The 22,362-nt window shown below is 41.8% G+C and overlaps 1 protein-coding gene across 3 annotated transcripts in view; it reads left to right on the top strand.

Annotated features, from left to right (window-relative positions):
- Positions 1–889: 889 nt before the first annotated feature.
- The window catches only part of Csnk1g1 (casein kinase 1 gamma 1), a 116,496-nt gene continuing 95,023 nt past the window's right edge, over positions 890–22,362 (top strand). For 2 of the 3 annotated variants that reach the window (XM_051156662.1, XM_051156663.1), the window contains exon 1: positions 890–1,060. The gene's annotated coding sequence lies outside the window, so the exon portion shown is untranslated. The remainder of the gene's footprint in view (positions 1,061–22,362) is intronic. The other variant, XM_051156664.1, reaches the window with a different exon arrangement.

Raw genomic sequence — 22,362 nt, forward strand, 5'->3', positions numbered from 1 at the left:
GGGCCCACTTCCTTTCGTCAGTGCATGCCAGGCAAGCGCTTTACCATAGAGCTACATCCCCAGCCTAAATGAGGCTTTTTACGGACGCTTTCTTGTTCATAGTGTGATGGCTTATTCTGGTTGAAGGGCTAGTTGTCTTCCTACTTAAGCTCGAATATCGGCATTCTTTGATCTTTTGTTTCGTTGTTTAAAGGAATTGAAAAAAAAAATTTTACTCTGGTCAATTTACATGGACCTCACCCACCTCGATATAGCCAGGTTATTTCCGGGTCACACATTAATTAATACGCTAAATCTTTTTTAAAAAATAATAATACATAAAAGACAAGCTAGGACAAAACTTTTCTTACCCACTTAACTATTTGACTTCTGGAGCCGATTCAGATCGAAATGCATGCAAAAGTCTGGTTGAAAACGACAGGAAATCCACCAGAGGGGGATGCTTGCTAGACAGCAAGAAACTCCCGCAGGGGAGCGGAGAGAGGAGCTTCGGGAGGAGCCGCCAGGTTGGCCTAGGATTCGAGGAGGTGTGTGTAGTTTGGCGCTGGTGCCGGAGAATGGCTGAGAGAAGCGGCTACATAGGCCGGCAGCGACTGTAAACTAAAGGTCTCAGGATATTTCCAAAGAAGAACGCGAAGCTTCCAACCTACCTCCCAATAGTCCGCCGAAGAAATGGGGGTGGGTATCTAAAGGCACTTCCGCCTAGCAACCCCACGCTGTTGCTAAGGAGGAGCCGCAGCATGGACGACCCGGAAGTGGTGATCAGAATTTCTCCGTGACTGATGGCCGTTTGTTCTATCCGGAGAGCGAGAATGCTCTACAGCTCCGGACGGTGGGTGGGGCCATCATTAGTACTTCCGGTTCGACTCCGGCCGCCCCTCAACTCCTCTTCTTTACCGCCCCCCCCCCCGTCCCCGCCCCATTGCCTCCGCCTCCTCGTCTCCCTCCCGCTCCCGGGAAATCGAAGCCACCGCTTAAGGGGTGGCTGAGAGAAGCACTCGCCGTCTCGGGGAGGGGACCGCGCCCGCCCCCTGGAAACCCCGGAGCACGGCGGATACAGGTAGGTGCCCTGGCTTCGACTGGGTCTGCGAGACCGGAGTCTGAGGAGATGTGTGTGTAAGTGTGTGTGCGTGTGTGAGAAAAGAGAAAGAGGGGCTTTGGGGTGGGGTGGGGGGGAGCCCTTCGCTGGGGCGGGGCAGTGGACGCCGGGATCCGGGGTAGGGCGCGGGCCTGTGTGCGGAGGGTTGCGGGGGCGGGACGGGGGCGGCAGGGTCCCTGCGAACCAGGAGTTGCGCGTGGCGGCGGCTCAGACCCGGTCGTAGGAGGCGCCCTTTCCGAGGCACAGACTTCGGCCAATGCAGACCGGGAGTTTCCCACCTGGAGTGCCCGCTCTGAGAAGGGGGGTGGGGTGGAGAGCATCCTCCAGCGCCGAAATAAGGGTATGGATTTGGCGAGATGGCTGTAGTCCTCCTGCGCGTCCCACTGTCCGTGTGTCAGACCCTCTCCGCTGGGACAGAGCCGGGCTTCCAGGGCTTGTAGGGGTTTCGTGTCTGCTGGGCATGGTGGAGCCGCCCTTGGCAGAGCTAGGGCAGAAGAGTGGGTAGTGAGACCTCCCTCCACCCAACTTCCGTGCGCTTCCCCCGCTTCTTCCTTTATTGCTGCTCCCTCGCCGGGGCGCCCTATAGGAGCGGCGTCCCCCAAGTGGGTACGCATCACATCGTAAAAGAAGAGTGTGGAACTGGGTTTGTTGCCCCTGGATAGTATTTCGGATATTTGCAAAGTGCCAGGATGGAATATTCTAACAGTCTTGCAGACCGATTTGTATCTGGTATAAATTTTCTTAGAAAAGTGAAATACTGGAAAGCATCTGACTATATTCAAACGTAGCCTTATAAATGTACATGCCTTAAAAAAAAAAAAAAAACACTAGGAAATCCATATATAGAGGTTTAGATGAGACATGTTGAGGCAAGCCTTTTTTAACCTCTCTCACCTGCCATTAAACCTGCTGTGCTCTAAACGAATATTCATTTTATGTTTGTGACAGAATTGTAGGTAGTATAGTGATGTATCTCAGCATAACTAGTGAACATTTGGAGAGATAGTCTCTTTTCCGTTGTTGAGCTGTCTCTTAATCTTTTAAGGCGATAATTGTGCTCAAGTGAAAGTATTGGCTTTCAGAAAGATAATTCTGGGAGTGAACCTAGCCTGTGCCCCTTGCTAGTTGTTGACCTTGGTCAAGTCATAGACTATAGCAGTTTCAGTCTCTTCACAAGTAGGAATTAAATTCTAATCTGTGTCTTAAGAGAGGCAATCATTTATATAACTCCTTAAAGCAAGCACCTTTGAATTTAAAGATTGCCATTAATCATACATAGTTGGGCCCAAGTTACTGGAAGGGGATTTTTGAAAAGGAAACTGTTCATAGTATACAACAGGAATTCGAGGGGTTTCTATACATTTATTTATATTATTATTATTACTATTATTTTGACGCAGCTTTATTTGTCCTGAAACTCATTCCGTAGACCAGGCTAGCCTTGAAATCATAGAGATCCACCTGCCTCTGCCTCCCACGTGCTGGGATTTAAGGCATGCACCACCACTTCCCAGCTAGCTTTCTTTCTTCCTTTGCATTATTATTATTATTTTTTTTTTTTTTGAGACAAGGTCCCGCTGGGTACCTCTGGCTGGCCTGGAACTCACGCTATGTAGACCAGGCTAGCCTTGAAATCACAGAGATCCACCTGCTACTGCCTCCCACGTGCTGGGATTAAAGGCATGCACCACCATGTCCATATTTATTATTACTTCTCTTGTAGTGCTGGGCATTCAACCCAGAATGGTCACATACATACTATGATTCTCAACTTTTGAGCTACAACTTTAGCCCGTAGAAATTGATCTTAAGTAGCACAAAATGCAGTCATCAAGTTTCTTTAAAATTTTTTAAAATAATTTTATATTTTAATCCGCATTGGTGTTTTGCTTGCATGTCTGTGTGAGAGTGTTAGATCCTCTGGAACTGGATTTACAGTTTGTGAGCTGCCGTGTGGGTGCTGGGAATTGAACCTGGGTCCTCTGGAAGAGCAGCAAGTGTTCTTTACCTCGAAGCCACCTATCTAGCTCTATTGATAGCTTTTTTTTCTCTCTCTCTCCCTTGGTTTTTTTGAGACAGGGTTTCTCTGTGTAGCCTTGGCTATCTTGGAACTCACTATGTACATAGATCAGGCTGGTCTCAAACTCAGAGATCCGCCTGCCTCTGCCTCCCAAGTGCTGGGATTAAAGACACACATCCCCCGCCACTACCCGGCCTATCAGTGTTTAAGTACAATATGTTTGCTTCTTGAAATGATCAAAGTACATTTTATAGATTTTTTTCTCAGATAAACTACTCTGTTATATATAGCATGGATTGAAATAAACATTTATAAGTAACTTATTTAAATGTTAACATCATGTGTCTTCTTAGAGGTAATTAGACTTGACATAAAATAGAAAGTAGTTGTAATTTTAAGATTAAGGTCAGCATCACTTGCATGAGTCATCTTAGATTTAGAGTGTAATATTAGCAAATTTTAATTTTGTTTTCTTTTGAGACAATCTCATCATGTAACTCAGGCTGGCCTTGGTCTTGACATACTCTCTCCCCTGAGTGCCTGCCTCTGCCTCCCAAGTGCTGTCGAAATTCTTACATACAAACTGTAAAATAAATGAAAATACAATTAATTTCTCCTTTTAAGTCATTAGTCATCAGACTGTAGAAATTACTTTAGAAAACAAAATCTTGATATATACTTATTTTCTCTGTGGACTTAAAATAATAGTTCTATGTAGCCTGTTATTGTGGGCTTTTCTTTTCTTTTTGAGAAAGGGTCTCACTGTGTAGCTCTGACAGGTTTGGAGCTTGTTTTACAGACCAGGCTTACCTGGAACTCACAAAGATCCATCTGCCTTTGCCCTCTGAGTGCTGGGACTAAAAGCAGGCACCACCATACCCAGCTTATGTTGGATTTTCAAGTAACAGGTTTTCTTTGTGGTTAGTAATTTAAAACATTTCAAATGTACTTTATACTCCTTTTAATATTTTTTGCATGAAAAACAAATTTTGCAGTTCAGTGTGACCTTTCAGAGAGGTTTACACATTTTTTTTTTAAATTAAGAGAAATTTTCAGTATCTCTGTTTTAAGCAGAGTTGAAACTGTGTTTTGCAAAAGTTGAGGATTTTTAGTATAGTGATCCAAATTTCTAAATGGTTCTTCTAAGGGAACAGTCTTAAATATGTATCTAGGGTTTCTCTGTGTAGCCTTGGCTGTCCTGGACTCCCTTTGTAGACCAAGCTGGCCTCGAACTCATGGAGATCCACCTGCCTCTACCGATTAAAAGCATGTGCCACCACGCCCAGCCGTTTGCTATATTTCTTGAATTGTTATTTTTCATCCCTTTTGGAGTTAAAGTTGATGTCACATTGTCTTTGTTAGCTCTCAGCACTGCCTATTTTTTTTTTAACCTGTCTTTTTGCAAAATGTTAATAATCCATTCATTTTCATGTAAGGAATAGGTAATAGCTGTTAGTGTGAAAAATTCTGCCTAAATTATATGCCATAAATACAAAACTGCTGGAGATACTTTCCCTGGTGATCTCTTCCATAAAAAGCATGCGACCAATCTGAGGATCTTTGCAGTTGTCAGCTGTGGAATTTGCTTGTGAGGGAATCTAGTAAGTACTGACTCTTCCTTGAACAACTCTTTGGTGATCTTCACAGTTTGCACATAATAGAGAAGCTGTGTGTACTGAAACATACACACGTACATTTGTACATGCCCACAATAAAGTAGAATCGCAGAACTAGTTAATTATGTTGCGGTACTGTTAAATCAGGAATAAAAGTTACTGTGGAAATGTTAAGAATTAAAAAAAAAAAACAAAAAACAAAACCTCCAGGAAGTACTTCTGATTTTACTCAAACCAAGTGACTTTTCTCTCCTGAGCTTGTTTCTGTCTTTTTTTTTTTTTTTTTTTTCCTAGACAGGGTTTCTCTGTGTAGCCTTGGCTGTCCTGGACTCACTTTGTAGACCAGGCTGGCCTCGAACTCACAGAGATCCACCTGCCTCTGCCTCACGAGTGCTGGGATTACAGGCATGTGCCACCACGCTCGGCCCTTGTTTCTGTCTTATAGCATATTTTATGGAGATAATTATTTAGCTTCTAATCAAGTTAAATAATCTTTATTTTAAGAAAAACATAGGCGTGTCCCACGAAAGCCTTCACTTACCAGGAAACTGGGACAGAGGGTAGGACATCCTATTGGGACTCTAGATGAGAGAAGCATGGGAGAAGAGCAAAGTAGAAGAATCCAGAGGGTCCTAGAAACCTACAAGTAGAGCATTATGATAGGCAGATTTGGGCCCAGGGGTCCCGCTCAAACTAAGGCACCAGCCAAGGACAATACAGGTGGTAAACTTCAAACCCCTACCCAGATCTAGCCAATGGACAGAACATTCTCCACAGTGGAGTGGAGAGTGTGATATGACTTTCTCACTTACTCTGGTGCCTCACATTTGACCATGTCCCCTGGAGGGGGAGACCTGGTGGCACTCAGAGGAAGGACAACAGGTTACCAAGAAGAGACTTGATACCCTATGAGCATATACAGGGGGAGGTAATCCCCCTCAGGAACAGTCATAGGGGAGGGGAATAAGGGGATAATGGGAGGGAGGGAAGAATGGGAGGATACAAGGGATGGGATAACCATTGAGATGTAACAAGAATAAATTAATAAAAAAAAAAAAAAAACAAAAAAAAACAATGGGGCTGGAGAGATGGCTCAGCAGATAAAGGCTAGGCTCACAACCAAAAATATGAGTTTGGTTCCTAGCACCCCCAGTTGTCTCTTCAGCCACCTAAAAACAAATAATAAAAATTTTAAAAATGAGAAAAAGATATAGCTAGATTTTGGTACTGCCAATTTTGATAGTAACTGCACAGTAACATACATAGTAAACTTTGCTGGAAGAGCTTTGAATTTGTAGAATGATTTTTTTTTTTAACAGTAACTCTATCCATTGGTGTTTAATATAGGATCTCTGAAAAACTAGGAAGAGGAAAAGAGTGAATTTACTTGAGAACTGCCATTTTAGGTTTTATAGATTACTTATTTAGAAAGCTAAATTGGATTTTGACATTATTGGGATTGTGTTCAAGATGGACTAAGGGAAAAAATTAGATGCCATCTGTTTCACATTTCTTCTCTCCTCATCCCTCCCATATTTTGTGGCTTTGAATTCATCAGATTATTTTCAAATATACAAACCTTCAGTAGATTTAGATTATATAATATTAACTATCAGTGAATGTAGCTAAATAACTTGGATTGTTAATGTTGAATTACATAGGATGATAACAGGCATTGCTTAAAGGTAATTGTTTAATTAACATTTGCTGGGAATGAGTTAGCTTCTTGCATCTTATTATCCTTTTGATAAATGTTTCTTTTCTTTTTCCTTTTGGGTTTGGTGTTTTGAGACAGGGTTTTATATAGCCCAACCTGGCTTCAAACTTACGCAATGGGCAAGGCTGGCCTTAGGCTTTTGATCATCCTCATTATCTCACAGGTGCTAAGATTACAGGCCTGTGCCACTAGGCCCAGTGTTGATGGTCATTTTGGCATTTCTGCCTAATTACAGCTTAATTACTGAGGAGAGCTGTGGGTTTTTTTTTTTTAAGTATTAGAATAAATGATGGTATTAAATTTTAAAATTTAATAATAAATCCTCTTCAATTTATTCTTGTAGCAATAGTTTTTCCTTACCTATATACCTATGGCTTAGTTTTCATCTAAAATGTATGCCCAATTCAATTTGGATCAATTTGGCACGCAGGCACTGGGCACATTTGAATCTAAATAAAGCCCAGAGAGGGGCTATTGGATTTCCAGAACTGAGAAAAAGCATACCTTGCTGAGGTTGTGGTAGTTCGTACTTAGCATGGCCTGAGGGACCCAGGCATCTTGGATAGGCTGTAAAGGAGAAGTAATGTGGTATCTCAGAAATGGCCTGAAGAGAGAGCCATCTGGACAGAAGAGACTCACGCTTTGTCTCCAGCAGGAATGTTGTGGTGAGGTAGGAAGACAGATGGACTACCCCTACACCACTGTTGTCTGTCCCTCACTTAAGCTTCAAGTGGGCAGCGTAGTTATGTGGGGGCTGGGATGCCAGGGATAGGAATTGTTCTTTATTTGCCTGTCACAATGGAGGTATGGACATTCTGGGAAAGGATTTTTTTTTTGTCTTGGCTTTTATTTACAGCATGGCCAGAGAAGGTGGGTGGACAAAATAGCTATTGCCCTTTTCACCAGAGAGGTTTGAGCAGTGCTCAGTGCTTAGTGCTGCCACAGTTTGGTGTCTCCATCAAAATGCTGCATAACTTTTCTAGGAGATACAGAATTGGATCTGTGTTCATTTCTGTCACACACAACTCCTTAGTTTAGTAAGCGGACTCTAGGCCTCCCAATGAAAGTGTCATAGATGTGCGTCCTTCTTAATAAAGTTTAAAATGCTTAGGATTGCCGTTGAGGAAGGGATGTGTGCGTGCACACAGGGTACACTTGAATGTCTATGATAATCAGATTTCAGATTCCTAAATCACTAGCCTTTAGTTTCTTCCAGCTTCCCCAAATTTTTGTCTATTTCCTAGACATCATTCTAATGTAGATGCCAGTGAACAGAGGCAGGGAAATGGAAGGAGAATTAAAATTTTCTTTTTACTGTTTTAGAATTTCTTTAGTCTACAGTGATACCATGCACCTGTATGGCTGTGTATGCCTTACTGTGTTTTTCTTGTTTTTTGGTTTGTTTGTTTGTTTTGGGTTTTTGAGACAGGGTCTCTCTCTATGTATCCTTGGCTTTCCAGGACTCGCTTTGTAGACCAGGCTGGCCCCGAACTCACAGCGATCCACCTACCTCTGCCTCCGGAGTGCTGGGATTAAAGGCATGCGCCACCATGCCCGGCCCTACTGTGCTTTTCTTATGTTACCAGTTTCTGTTTTTTAAAAATAATTTTTAGGGGCTGGAGAGATGGCTCAGAGGTTAAGAGCACTGTCTGCTTTTCCAGAGGTCCTGAGTTCAATTCCCAGCAACCACATGGTGGCTCATAACCATCTGTAATGTGATCAGATGTCCTCCTCTGCCTGCAGACGTACATGCAGACAGAGCACTGTATACATAATAATACATAAATAAATCTTAAAAAAAAATAATTTTTAATAGTTTAGGCTTACAGAATAGTTAAGCAGATAGTAAGAGTTCCATATATATCTCCTTTTTAAATAGTTTTACCTATTATTTCACCTTGTATTTTATGTAAATCCTATGTGTTTGTTACAATTAATGACATGTGGGTGCATTGTTAGCTACAGTTCATAATTATCTTTAGGATATGTTTTTGCCTTGTTTGGTTTTGAAGGCTTGTAGAAATACCTACTATTTTATGTAGAAGGATTTTAATTCAGAACTTGACTGTTTTGGCGAAAGATCACATCCAAAGACCTCCTAGGTCTGTGTGATCTGGCTGGAATACAAACACCCTTTTAATCCAGGAGACAGAGGCAAACAGATCTGAGTTCAAGGCCAGTATAGAGCAAGTATCTGGTAAAGAAAAGTTTAGATCCTGGCGTGGTGCTTTCCTTCGATCCCAAACAATGAGGGTAAAGTTAGTGTGTAGAAGGAAGCATCATGTTTCAAAGTGATGTCGAATTGAGTGGCAGAGAAAGTGACAAAGCAGTATAGGATATACTCAACTCTCGGGAGAACAGAGAGGAAAGGGAAGCAGCTTAAGGGAGCAACACAGAGATGAGAGGGAGAGGAGACAGTTTTACTAGGACAGTAGAAGAGCCGGGTTGCAAAGAGAGAACGAGCTAGATTTAGGTGAAGACCAAACGAATGAGCCGGGAGATCAGAACAGATGGCTGGAGTTAGTTTGAGGCCAAGCAGAGTAATTTAGATCTGAAAGAAAAGCCAGATTGAGGGCCATGCAGAGCAATTTTGGGGCTGAAAGAAAAGCCAGATTGAATAAATCAGCTGGGAGAGGAGTTTGAGCCAGAACAGCTGAATTGAACCAGCCAGCCCAGAGCTCAGTAAGAACAAGAAAGGGTGAGCTTGTTCAGTATTAAGTGTCAAAGCTGAAAACATTCTATGCCTAGGTTAGATTGTATGGAGGCTAGAAGCTTCCAGGACTAGGCCTAGGTTAGCAAAGGCAGTAAGCCTCTGAGGTGACAGTTACTTCAGACAAATAAAAGTTCTTTTTACAATTTTAATTTCTTCCCGCCCCCCACCACTCGCCTTGTGAGAAAAGATCTTGCTCTGTAGCCCTGGCTGGCCTGAATGACCAGGCTGGCCTTGAACTCACAGGTTTGCCTGCCTCCGCCTCCTGAGTGCTGTGATTGATGGGCAGCATCATAGTATTTGTTTTTGTCTTGTTTGTTTTGAGAAAGACTTTTTGTTTTGTTTTTGTTTTTTCGAGACAGGGTCTCTCTGTGTGAGCCTTAGCTGTTCTGGACTCACTTTGTAGACCAGGCTGGCCTCGAACTCACAGCGATGCGCCTGGCTCTGCCTCCCGAGTGCTGGGATTAAAGGCGTGCGCCACCATGCCCAGCATATAATACATATTTTGATGCAAATCCTTTATCACATTTTTGCAACTTTTTTTGGGTTTTCTTGCTTATCTCTTAAAAAATATTTGTGTAGTGTGTCTCTGTGTGTGTGAGAGAGAGGGGCTGTATTTGTGTGTGTGTATGTTTGGTGTGTGTGTGTGTGTGTGTGAGAGGGCGGGGCGCATGTGTGTAGTTGGTTCTCTTATCCCACCTCTGCCTGTGTCCCCAAAATAGAACTCATGTTATCTGGCTGTGTGATAAGTGCCTTCATCCAGTGAGCCATCTTGCTGGCCTATTTTTATTATTTTTTTGGTTTTGTTTTTGTTTTTCGAGACAGGGTTTCTCTGTAAGCCTTGGTTGTCCTGGACTCAATCTGTAGACCAGGCTGGCCTTGAACTCACAGAGATCTGCCTGCCTCTGCTTCCTGAGTATTCGGATTAAAGGCGTGCGCTACCACGCCCGGCTCCTATTTTTAATTTTTAAAAAGTTTGTTTATTTTTGTGTGAATGTTTTGCCTGAATGTGTTGTACATGCACTATGTTCCTGCAGAGCCTGCTGAGTCTAGAGGAAAGCATCCCCTGAACTTGGCGTTTAGATGAATATGTCCCAGCAGTGCTCTATGGTGCTGGAGACTGAACCGAGGCCTTTGGAAGAGCAGCAGTGCTCATACCAGAGACCCTTCTCCCCACCCTCCCTCCATTTGTAATGCTTTTGGTTTTTTTTTAAGTCTAATTAGTCATTTTCTCTCCCTGGGTTGTACTGTTGGTGTTAAATCTATGAAGTTACTGCTAAGCCTAAGATTTTCTCCTGTACTAACTTTGACATCATTTTGTTGTTTATATTTAGGTCTGTGATCAGTTTAAGAACTGCGCCTTGAGCTGGGTACGATTGTGCACGCCTCTAATCCCTGCACTCGGGAGGCAGAGGCAGGAGGATTTCTGTGAGTTCTAGGCCAGCCTTCTCCACAAATCAAGTCCAAGACAGCCAAGTCTACACAGTGAAACCCTGTCTCGGGGTGTGGTGTGGTATGGGTGGGGGCCTGGGAGAGAATGATGCCTTATTCCTATTTTGTGAATACTCAGTCTTTGGTCTTCGTTTATTGTTAATGTTAGGCCTTGAACCCTGGGCCTTGGGCTTGATAGATCACGCGTATTCTTGCTCTGAACCAGATCACTAAGGTTGAGACTCTAGATTCTGAAAGCAATAGAATGATGTCCTAAGAGAGTTCTCTCGCAGCTGGCTTTCCCCTGCAATACCTTGTTTCCCAAAACAGCTTAACCTCAGTTGGTATCATAGTAGCTAAAGATTTTGATCATTTATGATACAATACAATAATAATTTACTAGCCATATTTAGTGCTTCTTTTGTCCCTAACTAGCACCCCCCCCCCTTTTTTTTTTGAGACAGGGTTTCTCTATGTAGCCCAGGCTGTCCTGGAACTCACAAAGACTCACCTGCCTCTGCCTCTCACAGTGCTGGGATGAAAGATGCAGCATGACCGCCTGGCAACGGCCACCTCCCTTTTTGAGACAGAGTTTCATGCTGGACTCTAACTTGCTAGAGGAGGAAGACCTTGCACTTGTGGTCCTCCTGCCTCTATCTCTGGAGTGCTAGGTCTACAGGTGTTTTCCACCATGTCGGGTTTTATGCAGATCTGGGAATGGAGCCAGGGGTTTGTACGTCTAGACCCACATTTTACCAACTGCATGATGTCCCTGTCTTAGTCAATAAGACTAAAGGAGCTATCTGTGTGAAAGCCCCTAGCTTCTCCAGAGATAGATGCTCTCCAAATCAATCCATATGTAAGCTCACACTATGTTTAATGAATCCATCTGGTTAATGCTTCTATTTCTTAAGTTTCAAACATGAAACTGGGCCAGTGAGGTTTTGCCGCCCAGGCCTAAAGCCTTGAGCTTGGTGACCTGAATTTGATCCCGTGATCCCACATAAAGGTAGAAGAAGAGAACTCCATGAAGGTGTCCTCTCACCTCTATGCACATGCCACGAAATGTGCCAGCTCCATACTCATCATACACACATTATAAATAAAATGGAAACCAAGAAAAGATGATGAAGTCATAAGGCTGAAAGAAAGCATGAAGAAAGTCAAGTCAGACACACTCACTCTCTAGCTGTGACACGTGTAGAAAAGCTGAAGGATTTGCCTAGGGCTGAGCAGCTTGCTAATGAATCGGACTGAAGTTCAGGCCTCCTGACTTCCACTGTAGTCCTACTGCTGGTATAACTACGTTTTGAAGAAGGGGAAAAAAAAAAAAAGACTGGGCTGGAGAGATGGCTCAGTGGTTAAGAGCACCGCCTGCTCTTCCAGAGGTCCTGAGTTCAATTCCCAGCAACCAGATGGTGGCTCACAACCATCTATAATGAGATCTGGTGCCCTCTTCTAGCATGCATATGTACATGTAGACAGAGCACTGTATATATAATAAATATTTTTTTTAAAAAAAGACTGAAGATATAAAAGACAAATTTTTTCAATAAATTTAAGTAGGCCATTTAAGACTGGTGTTGGGGTGAGAGAGCTTGCTCAGTTCAGACCACTCTCAACTCTTGTTTAGTTCCACTGTTCACAGAGCAGCTCCTCACAGCCTGTAACTGTATTGAGGTCTCTCACTCCCTTTTATGACTTCTCAGGGTACAAGAAATGCATGGTTCACACATACACATATTTTTTAAATGTCTTAAACTATTATAGTATTTTTCTGTTTTGTAGACCAGGCTGACCTTGAATTCACAAAAGGTCCACCTACCTCTGCCTCCCTAGTGCTGGAATTACAGGCCTGTGACATTAGCTTTAGTTTCTAGCAAATTCATTTCATATTATAGATAAAAATCAGCAAGTACAAAAATAATGGTGAGGTCATCATATTCTGTACTTGGTGAGCAGGCATTTGGCTGGATTAAAATGAATCTTACTGTATTTTTTTGAGTTTTGTATACTGAGGATAACCTGTTAATATTTAATGCCATAAAGCAACAGCTGGATTTTGCTTTCATGTGATAGTGTGTTTATAAAGCTAGAGTGGGGTGTTATGTAAAAATTTAAAGTACAGATTAACATGCATCTGGTGAATTCAGGGCTTGCAGTACGCACATCTGTTGAGAAAACAAATCATACAACTATTCAGAGCTTTAGTATCTTTAGTTGTGTATGCTTTGATTCTTTGTTTTGAAACAGTCTTTAGTGGATTTGGAAAAGCAATTTGCTCTAAGGAAGCAACTTGTGAAGCCATTTGGAAATCTATTAATTATTTTATCCATATCATTTTGGTACATTAATGTTTTTCTCTCTGGTTTATCTACTAGGGAAAGAAGGAGTTAACTGTCTCAAAGGAAATGTTTGTTGTGTAACTATATTTTAAACGGTGGAATGTAGTTTCCTGGGTTGAATATACTATAAATATTTTAAGGCTCTGAATTCTAAATTGAATCAATACTCAGGGCAGAACTAGTGTCGGAGTTGCTACCATGTATCCATCACAACCATGCACTATAGTGATACAAAGGTGAAGATATAATCTCTGAGTACTACAGGACTATAAAGGGGTGAAAATCCAGGAGTCATAATTCTAATGGGAAGGAGAGTCAGCTAGAGAATATACCAGCTGTTCATTACATTTACCTGGGGAAGCCAGGGGTGGTGGCGCACGCCTGTAAATCCGGAACTCTGGGAGGCAGATCTCTGTGAGTTTGGGATCAGCCTGGTCTACAAAGTGAGTCCAGGACAGTCAAGGCTACACAGAGAAACTGTTTCAAAAATCCAAACTCTCCCCTACCCCCCAAAATTTTCACCTGGGAATACATACTCATCTAGAAGGAAAATACATTCATTCATTCATTAGAGACAGAATCCTTAGGGTTTTTGTTTTTGTTTTTTGTTTTCCAAGACAGGGTTTCTCTATGTAGACTTGACTGTCCTGGACTCGCTTTGTAGACCAGGCTGGCCTTGAACTCACAGTGATCCACCTTCCTCTGCCCCCCAAGTGCTGGGATTAAAGGTGTGCGCTACCACCATCTGGCAAGACAGAATCTTTGTAACTCTTCATCTTTGTGTGTGGTTTGTGTTGACCTCGAACTCAGATTTTTTCTGCTTGCAGTATCCTGAGTATGGGAATCACAGATGTGCACTACTGGCCTGGGCTTTATCTACAGATGTTAAAAGCCTACTCAGGATTTGGTGAGATGGCTTTGAGGCTAAAATTGCTTACTGTACAAGCTCCAGAAGCTGTGTAAGATGGAAGGAGAGACCCAGCTTCACAAAGTTGCCCTCTGATGTCCACATGTGCTCTGAGGCATGTGTACCCACACATGCACTTAATACACACACACACACACACACCCCAATAAGCAAATGTTTTTTAAAAAACAGGCTTTTCAAGTGTTTGCAGTGGGCAGGCAGTATTGAGAGCCGTAGGCTTAGATGATAGATTGATCAGTCATCTATCTATCTATCTATCTATCTATCTATCTATCTATCTGTTGTTTTTTTGAGACAAGGTTTCTCTGTGTAGCCATGCCTGTCCTGGAACTCGCTCTGTAGACTAGGCTGTTATCAACTCACAAAAATTAACCTCCTAAGTGCTGGGATTAAGGTTGTGTGCCAGTACAGCCTAGCCAGGGTCTGGATTTTTGTTTTTGTTATGGGGGATTTTATTTTGTTTTCTTTAAGTAGTTCTGGTCGCCTGGTGAACTTTTTCTCTTTATTCCAGCCTCCTAAGTGATAACTGTCCAGATTTCTGCCCTCTGGTTTCTTCTGGGAATTACAGACTTTTATATATTTGCCTTCTTTTTCTTGTTGTTCACTAATTGTCTAATTTCACCCCATTGTGATTATAAAAGATGTCTGTCTCAAAAAAAAAAGATGTCTGCCTCTTAAAATGTATTGACCCCAAGGTTCTTTTTCATGGTGGACAAGCACTGTATCACTGACTGCAGCTGAGATATTTGTTTGACTTTTGTTTTGTGTGTTTGTTTTGTTTTGTGTGAGACTGAGTCTTACCTTGTGGCCTTGCTGGCCTGGAACATTTTATGTAGACCAGGCTGGCCTCAGGTTCACAAGAGACTCACTGTTTTTGCCTCCCTGGTTGCTGGGAGGAAAGGTGTGCTACACATCCTCTGTGGGTATCCTTTCTTGATCAGTAGCATCAGCACCCACTGGAAATTTATTACAAACAAAATACTTAAAATTGGTTGCTTTTTTAAAAATCACATTTATGTAGTGTGTGTGTGTGTGTGTGTGTGTGTGTGTGTGTGTGTGCGCCCACGCTTGCGCTGTGTGTGTCATAGAGTATGGCGGTCAGAGGACAGCTTGTGGGAGTTGTCTCCTAAGCCATTCTCCTGCCCCAGCCGTCTGAGTAGCAGATATGAGCTCTAGTTCTTAAACCTAGGTTATGTTGGTTGAAATTTATTTGTGAAGCCAGGTGGTCCTGATTTTTGTTTTGCTTTGTTTTTCTTTTTCTTTTTCCTTGTTTTTGAGACAAGGTCTTAGAAATCACCAGGTTATCTATTGAGGAGTTTAGGATGATTTTGAGCTTACAGATCTTGTGATTTTTTTTTTTTTCCCCCCTCAAGACAGTAGGCAGACCCTAGTGACCTTGAACTTTTCCTCCTACCTCAGTCTCTAGAGTGGTAATGCTCTCATTTCCTCCTTGTGGTTTCTTCTTGGAATTGTTGGTCATGAATGTGGCCTTTAGCTTTTACATAGTTATGAATTATCTGTTTATTGTTTGATAATTGTTATCTAATTTCATTCCATTGTGATTGTAAAGGATTTTTTTAAAAAGATTTATTTATTATTGTTTATACAGTGCTCTGCCTGCATGTGCACCAGAAGAAGCCAGAAGAGGGCACCAGATCTCATTACAGATGGTTGTGAGCCACCATGTGGTTGCTGGGAATTGAACTCAGGACCTATGGAAAAGCAGCCAGTGCTCTTAACCTCTGAGCTATTTCTCCAGCCCCCGTAAAGGATATTTTGTCTGATTTATTTCTTAAAATACATCATGCTTCATGACCTAACATCTCTCGAGGACACCTTGCATATACTATTAAAAAACGTTGGTGGTAGAGAGAGATCTGGGAGGTTAAGAACATTGGCTGTGCTCCCATACGATGCAGGTTTAATTCCCAGCACCGACATGGCACCTCAGAACTGTCTGTAACTCCCGCTCCAGGGGCTCTAACACCCTTACACACAGAGATACACAAACATGTACAGGCAAAACACCAATGTACATTTTTTAAAAAATGTAATTGGGAGCTAGTGAGGTGTTTTCCAGGTAAAGGTGCTTGCCTCCAAGCCTGGCAACCTGAATTCAATCTCTGGGTACCACATGGTGGAAGGAGAGAGCCAATTCTTACGAGTTGTCCTCTGACCTCTACATGTGTGCTACGGCATGTGTGCACCTACATAAACATACACAAATAGGTGCAGTTTATAAAATTATAACATTAAGCATTTTGTGAGGGAGGACTTCTGTTTAACTTTCATTTTGCCTTTTTCTTTTGTAGTTTCTCTTTTTGCAATTTTTCCCCTGTATTTTGCTTCTGTACACTCCCTCCTTTCCCTAATAGTTACTATGTAACACACACACACACACACACACACACACAGTGTGCTTCTGAAGCATATTTTAAAGTTGTTTATTGTATGTGATTGTTGAAACCTTTTCTGCTAGTTAGCAAACGATAAGTATTTTGAAATTTTCTAGGTTTGGGTGTTTTGTGTTGGGACATTCCCATAGTGCTTAGCGTGGCCCTTAGCAGCTCTGATTAGTTTCATTGGCTAAAGCAGGAGCTGAACATCTACTCTAGAAATGCGCGATTCATTACATACAACTAGCATTTAGGTCTCCTTTTGGTCTTGAAGTTTTAGCCTTCTCAGACAAGGCTGTGCCATACCTTGAAATTTAGCCGCTTGTTAGGACAATGCTGACAGCATAAATGTCTTTATGCACTCAGCTGTGATTATACTAAGCTTAGTCCTTGAAATGCTGCCTTGCACTTACTGAGCTTTACTTTCAATCTAAGTTGCCACACTTACCAGTACTGATTTCAGGGCCACTGGGATTTATCTGTGTATGGAACAGGTTGGACAATGAATTTTTTCTCTTTCGTTAAAAAAAATTAACGCTTTAAAGCATTTTTAACTTATATTTGAATATTCACACCAATTTATGATTGAGAAATGTTGGTGGGTAAGGGGCTTACCTGTGTTAAGAATTCAGAATTTTCAGTCCTTAGTTCTGCAGCATTCCATTCCTCTTCATGAAACATTCTATTTTTTATTCAACTTTGGATTTCTTGAATTGATTTATCTTTTCATACTTAAGTATATATTAGGATAGACTAGATTATTCAGGTTCGTCAGTATGTTTTTATTTGGGGAGAGCCAAACATGAACTCTACTTAGTCTTTGATACTCAAGGTATATTCTTTACATTATTAGAAAATCCCATTTGTAGGATTACTTGTCATAGAAGTGGGAGAATTTTTTTGTACTGTAACTGGAGTGACCAAAACAGAGTGTACACTGTAGTAGAGATTATTCTCTAGTGTGCTAAGTAAGCAGTGACGTTACACGTGGACAGCTGAGTCATGAAGTGGTAAAGTCCCAGGCTTGGAAACAGGGCATCAATGGTCAGTAACTATCGCATGTATACCATACATGATTGTTTTTATAACATTCTGAATTTAATATAACTTAATTGTAATGTCATGTTATGTCCCAGAACTAGCTCTGTAGATATAATAGTATTACTTTCGACATAATGTAATGTGTTTTTCTTCTTATTATGTGTATGTAAAAGCAGTAACTGCATGTGAATGGGGTGGGAGGGCTGCCTGCCTATGAGTGTGTGGGTGTGGGTGTGCCCATGCATGTGGAAACCACAGGAGGACATTAAATACCTTTTGTCACTCTTCCCCTTACTGCCTTCAGGCAGGCTCTCTCACTAAACTGACTGCTTGGTCTTTTGCCAAGGCTGTCTGACCAGTGAATTCCCAGGATTCACCTCTCTCTGCTGCCCAGTGCTGGGTTGCAGGCAAGCACAGCCATGCCTGGCTCCTTTTAGGTGGGTACTTAGGATTTGGACTCAGGTCCTCATGTTTTCATAGTAATAAGCATTCAGCATTAACTGATCTCTCTGCCCTCTCTACTTCTTTTGTTTGTTTTGTTTTGTTTTTTGAGATAGGGTTTCTTTGTGTAGCTTTGGCTGTTGTGGACTCACATTGTAGACCAGGCTAGCCTTGAACTCACAGGGATCAGCCTGCCTCTGCCTCCAAGTGCTGGGATTAAAGGTGTGTGCCACCATGCCCCACTTAGGATTTGTTATTTTGTTGCTGTTGTTATTTTTGAGACAGAGTTTCAGATAGCCTAGACCACTGTAGAATCTGTGGGATTTTTGTTGTTGCTGCTGATTTTCAGAGTTTTGCATAGACTGAACTGTCATTGAGCTCACCATCCATGCATTCTCCTGCCTCCATCACACAGATGCATGTGTCTTTTCTCAGTAGCCTCCTGTTTTGTTTTGTTTTAATTAATATAATTATGTGTAGGTGTGTGGTGTGTGTGTGTGTGTGTGTGTGCGCGCGCGCGCACGTGCGTGCACGTGTGGGCGTGCATGTGGAAGCCAGAGGTGTTGGTTTCCCCTGGAGCTAGAGTTACAGGTTGTTATGAGCTGACTTAATGTGGTACTGGGAACTGAACTCAGGTGCCCTGGAAAAGTAACAAATGCTCTTAACCACTGAGCTATTTTTTTAGCCCAAGACACGTGTGCGTACACATATATGTCCTCAGAGGCCATAAGAGGATGTCAGATTCTCTGAAGCAGGTGGTACAGGTGGTTGTAGTAATGGCATTGCAGGTTCCTGGCAGTTTTTCCTTTTGCATCTTCTCAAACTAGATTTTTGTCCTATTTTTAGTTGGGGGCCATTTCTTTTCTTTTCTTTTCTTTTTTTTTCCCCCGAGACAGAGTTTCTCTGTGTAGCCTTGGCTGTCCTGGACTCTGCTTAATAGACCAGGCTGGCCTCGAACTCACAGCTACACTGAGTAATTTTTGATAGGCCACAAAGAGTGAGATGTATGTGATTTTAAAATAAAAACTGTCGTGTGGTACACTTTACAATGATTGTTCCTTTTCTTTTTAATTAAAAAAAAATTTTTTTCCAGACAGGGTTTCTCTGTGTGTAGCCTTGCCTGTCGTGGACTCCCTTTGTTTGTTTATGTTTGAGATGGGGTTTCTCTGTGTAGCCCTGGCTGTCCTGGAGCTCACTCTGTAGAACCAGGCTGGCCTCAAACTCAGAGATCTACCTGCCTCTTTTCCCGAGCAGGGATTAAAAGCATGCACCACCACTGCCTGGCTACAATGGTTCTTTCTTTCTTTCTTTCTTCCCCCCCCCCCCCCTTTTTTTTTAAGATAAGATTTATTTATTATTTATATAGTGTTCTGCCTGCATGTATGCCTGTAGGCCAGAAGGGGGTATCAGATCTCAGTGTAGATGGTTGTGAGCCACCATGTGGGTGCTGGGAATTGAGCTCAGGACTTTTGGAAGAGCAGGCAGTGCTCTTAACCTCTGCGCCATCTGTCCAGCCCCTACAGTGATTATTTCTTAAGATTTCTATATCAATAGAAATTGATCCACCTCCTGAAATAGTAACAAAAGACATGTATTAAAGATGAAGTTAAGTAAGCCAGGCATGGTGGCACATGCCTTTAATCCCAGCACTTGGGAGGCAGAGGCAGGTGAATTTCTGTGAGTTCAAGGCCAGCCTGATCTACAAAGTGAGTCCAGGAGAGCCAAGGCTACACAGAGAAACCCTGTCTTGAAAAAAAAAAAAAGATGGAGTTAAGTTTCATTTGTATGAAAAATTTTAACCAAGTGTAGAAAAAGAAGCTAGCTAGTTTAAAATTGTGTTGCTACTTATTTTGTTGCATAAATAATAAAAATAATGAAAAAATTAAAGGAAAATGAGAATTTTACTACTCTAAGTTGCTTTTTCTGGTCTTCAATTTTATTTGTCTATATATACCAGAATTTATTAAAAGCCTGATTTTCTTTTCTTTTTTTTTTCCCCCTGATTTTTCGAGACAGGGTCTCTCTGTGTAGCCTTGACTGCCTGGACTCACTTTGTAGACCAGGCTGACCTCAAACTTGCAGCGATCCGCCTGCCTCTGCCTCCCGAGTGCTGGGATTAAAGGCGTGCACCACCATGCCCGGCTAAAAGTCTGATTTACAAAAATGGCATATTGAAAAAGTTTAGGGATCATAGAAAGGAATGGTAAATACCAGAAATTAACACTTCCTGGTAGTTATTTGGTAAGTTAGAAAACATCTTAGAAATGAACTTTGCAAGTAATGAAAAAAGGAAAGAGTTTGAAAATGGGAGTATAGATAGGGCATCATAATTTCCAAATTTCTGCCATAATCTAGTGTAACATTTATTTTGTTAAGGATAGGTACAATTGCACAGGGCTTCTATTGGTATAGTTCTGTAGTCTAAGCATCTGGGAGGTGAAGGCAGGATGGTTGAATCTGAGGCCAAAGTTTGTTTTTTAAAGGGGGCAGTGAATGGCCCAGCGGTTAAGAGCACTTGCTGCTCTTGCAGAGGACTCAGGCTCAGCTCTCAGTGTCACAATCATCTGTAACTCCAGTTTGAGGAGATCTGACACTCTTGGTACCTCAGTAGGTACCAGACACACTCATGGCTCACATCCATACAGGTAGACACAACAGAAATCAGATTTTTAAAAAAAAAATGTTAAACCAGGTATGGTGGCTCACGCCTGTAATCCCAGCACTCGGGAGGCAGAGGCAGGTGGATTGCTGTGAGTTTGAGGCCAGCCTGGTTTACAAAGTGAGTCCAGGACAATCAAGGCTACACAGAGAAACCTTGTCTCAAAACAACAACAAACATTTTTTAAAAAGGGAGCTGGGCATGGTGGCACATGCCTTTAATCCCAGCACTTGGAGGCAGAGGCAGGCAGATATCTGAGTTCCAGGCCAGCCTGATCTACAAAGTGAGTCCAGGATAGTCACAGTTACACAGAGAAACCCTGTCTAGAAAAAAAGAAAAAAGAAAAGGGACAAAAGAATCAAACAAAGGGAGTCCAGGAAGGCAAGGCTACACACAGAGAAACACGCACCTGCTGCCTTAGGGCATCTTCTGGTTCCAAATGGCTTTTTTTTTTTTTAAGATATGTGAGTGGGATACAAGTGTGGAGGTGAATGCTTAGCAGTAGGGAGGCTGAACCAGGATAAATTGGGGATCAGAGAACAACAGCCTGTGCAATTTAGTGAGTTTGAAGTCAGCTGACTATCAAGATTGTCTGGAGAACTTAGAAGTCAACAAAAAGGAGCCATGTATATATAATATAAAGAGAAATGCCAGAGATAGACCTGCCTCCTCTATGCTTGCTGCAAACAAAACAAAACAAAACAAACAAACAAAAAACAACAGGAAAAAATTAGCCTAACAAAGGGAAATGCCTGAAGAACTTTTTCCTTTCAACCTTAGCCATGACTAGAGGGAGAAAGACGTTTGCCCGGAGCATTTATAGGACATTATTTGTGTTTTTAAAAAATCCTAGGCTGTCTCATGATTGTCACATGGTTCTCCCTGCTATGTGTAGTTTGTTTTATACATGTATAGTAAAATAAAAGTATAAAAAAAAAAAAAAAGAAAGATTTGCTTAGAAGTGTTTTCAGGAGTAGGTACTTTATGTTGTTTATTGGAAAAAAAAATTAAAAAATAAAAATGATTTACTTTGGGGAAAAAAAATCCTAGGCTAAGACTTGTTTCAAGTGAGTGGCCTTGGTGTTGTTTCTAGGGAAAGAGAAGTAAATCCCAGTCTTTGCTGGAATAGTCCCTGAAAGGTCTCAAAGAATTACCAAACACTCCAGAGAATATTCCAGGGAACCTGTGCTTTCTGTTTAAGCAGCTTTAAAATGTTTGTAATTTTAAGAACACTTAATAACTCTTAGGATAGAAAACATGATGGAAGTTTAATAATGCTTAAACTGAATGATAATGACAGTGTAACATCAAAGTTTGTGGTGGTAAAGAACGTACTTTTAATCCTACCACTGGGAGGCAGAGGCAGAGGGATATGTGAGTCCAAGGCCATCCTGGTCTACAGAGTGAGTTCCAAGACAACCAGGGCTACACAGAGAAACTCTGTCTTGAAAAAAACAAAAGGATGTGCTTAGTATATTCAAGGCCCTGGCTTTTGTACCCATCACCAAAAGCCAAGCAAGCAAACAAATCAAAACATTGGAGCTACAGGTCAGTGGTTCTTGGCCATGGCACATAGTTGTGTTTTGTCAGTATTCTTTAGAAGCTTAAAAGAATATATTTTTCAGTACCTGAGAGCAGGGATAATTAAAAGGAACAGGGCCTCAGAAGCTCTGTTCTTGCTACTAATTTAATATTAGCACACATGGTCCTTGCACTTGGAAGCTTCCTTTAATTAGATGTAATTCTAGTTCTCTGATTGGACTAGCCCAGTGACTTTTAAGTTTGTTGTGTGCATCAGAATCCCTTGGGGAGTTTATTAAAGTTCTACTGTCAAGACTTTTCCATTGAACTCTTCTTACACAGGATCAAAAAATGTTCATTTTAAACAAAGTACCAGAAGATGTTCATACTTGTCCCCAGGACCATGGTTTGAGAGTCTCCTTACTTGAGACCACACAC

The sequence above is a fragment of the Acomys russatus genome, chromosome 14 (assembly GCF_903995435.1).
Source record: "Acomys russatus chromosome 14, mAcoRus1.1, whole genome shotgun sequence".
Taxonomy (NCBI): domain Eukaryota; kingdom Metazoa; phylum Chordata; class Mammalia; order Rodentia; family Muridae; genus Acomys; species Acomys russatus.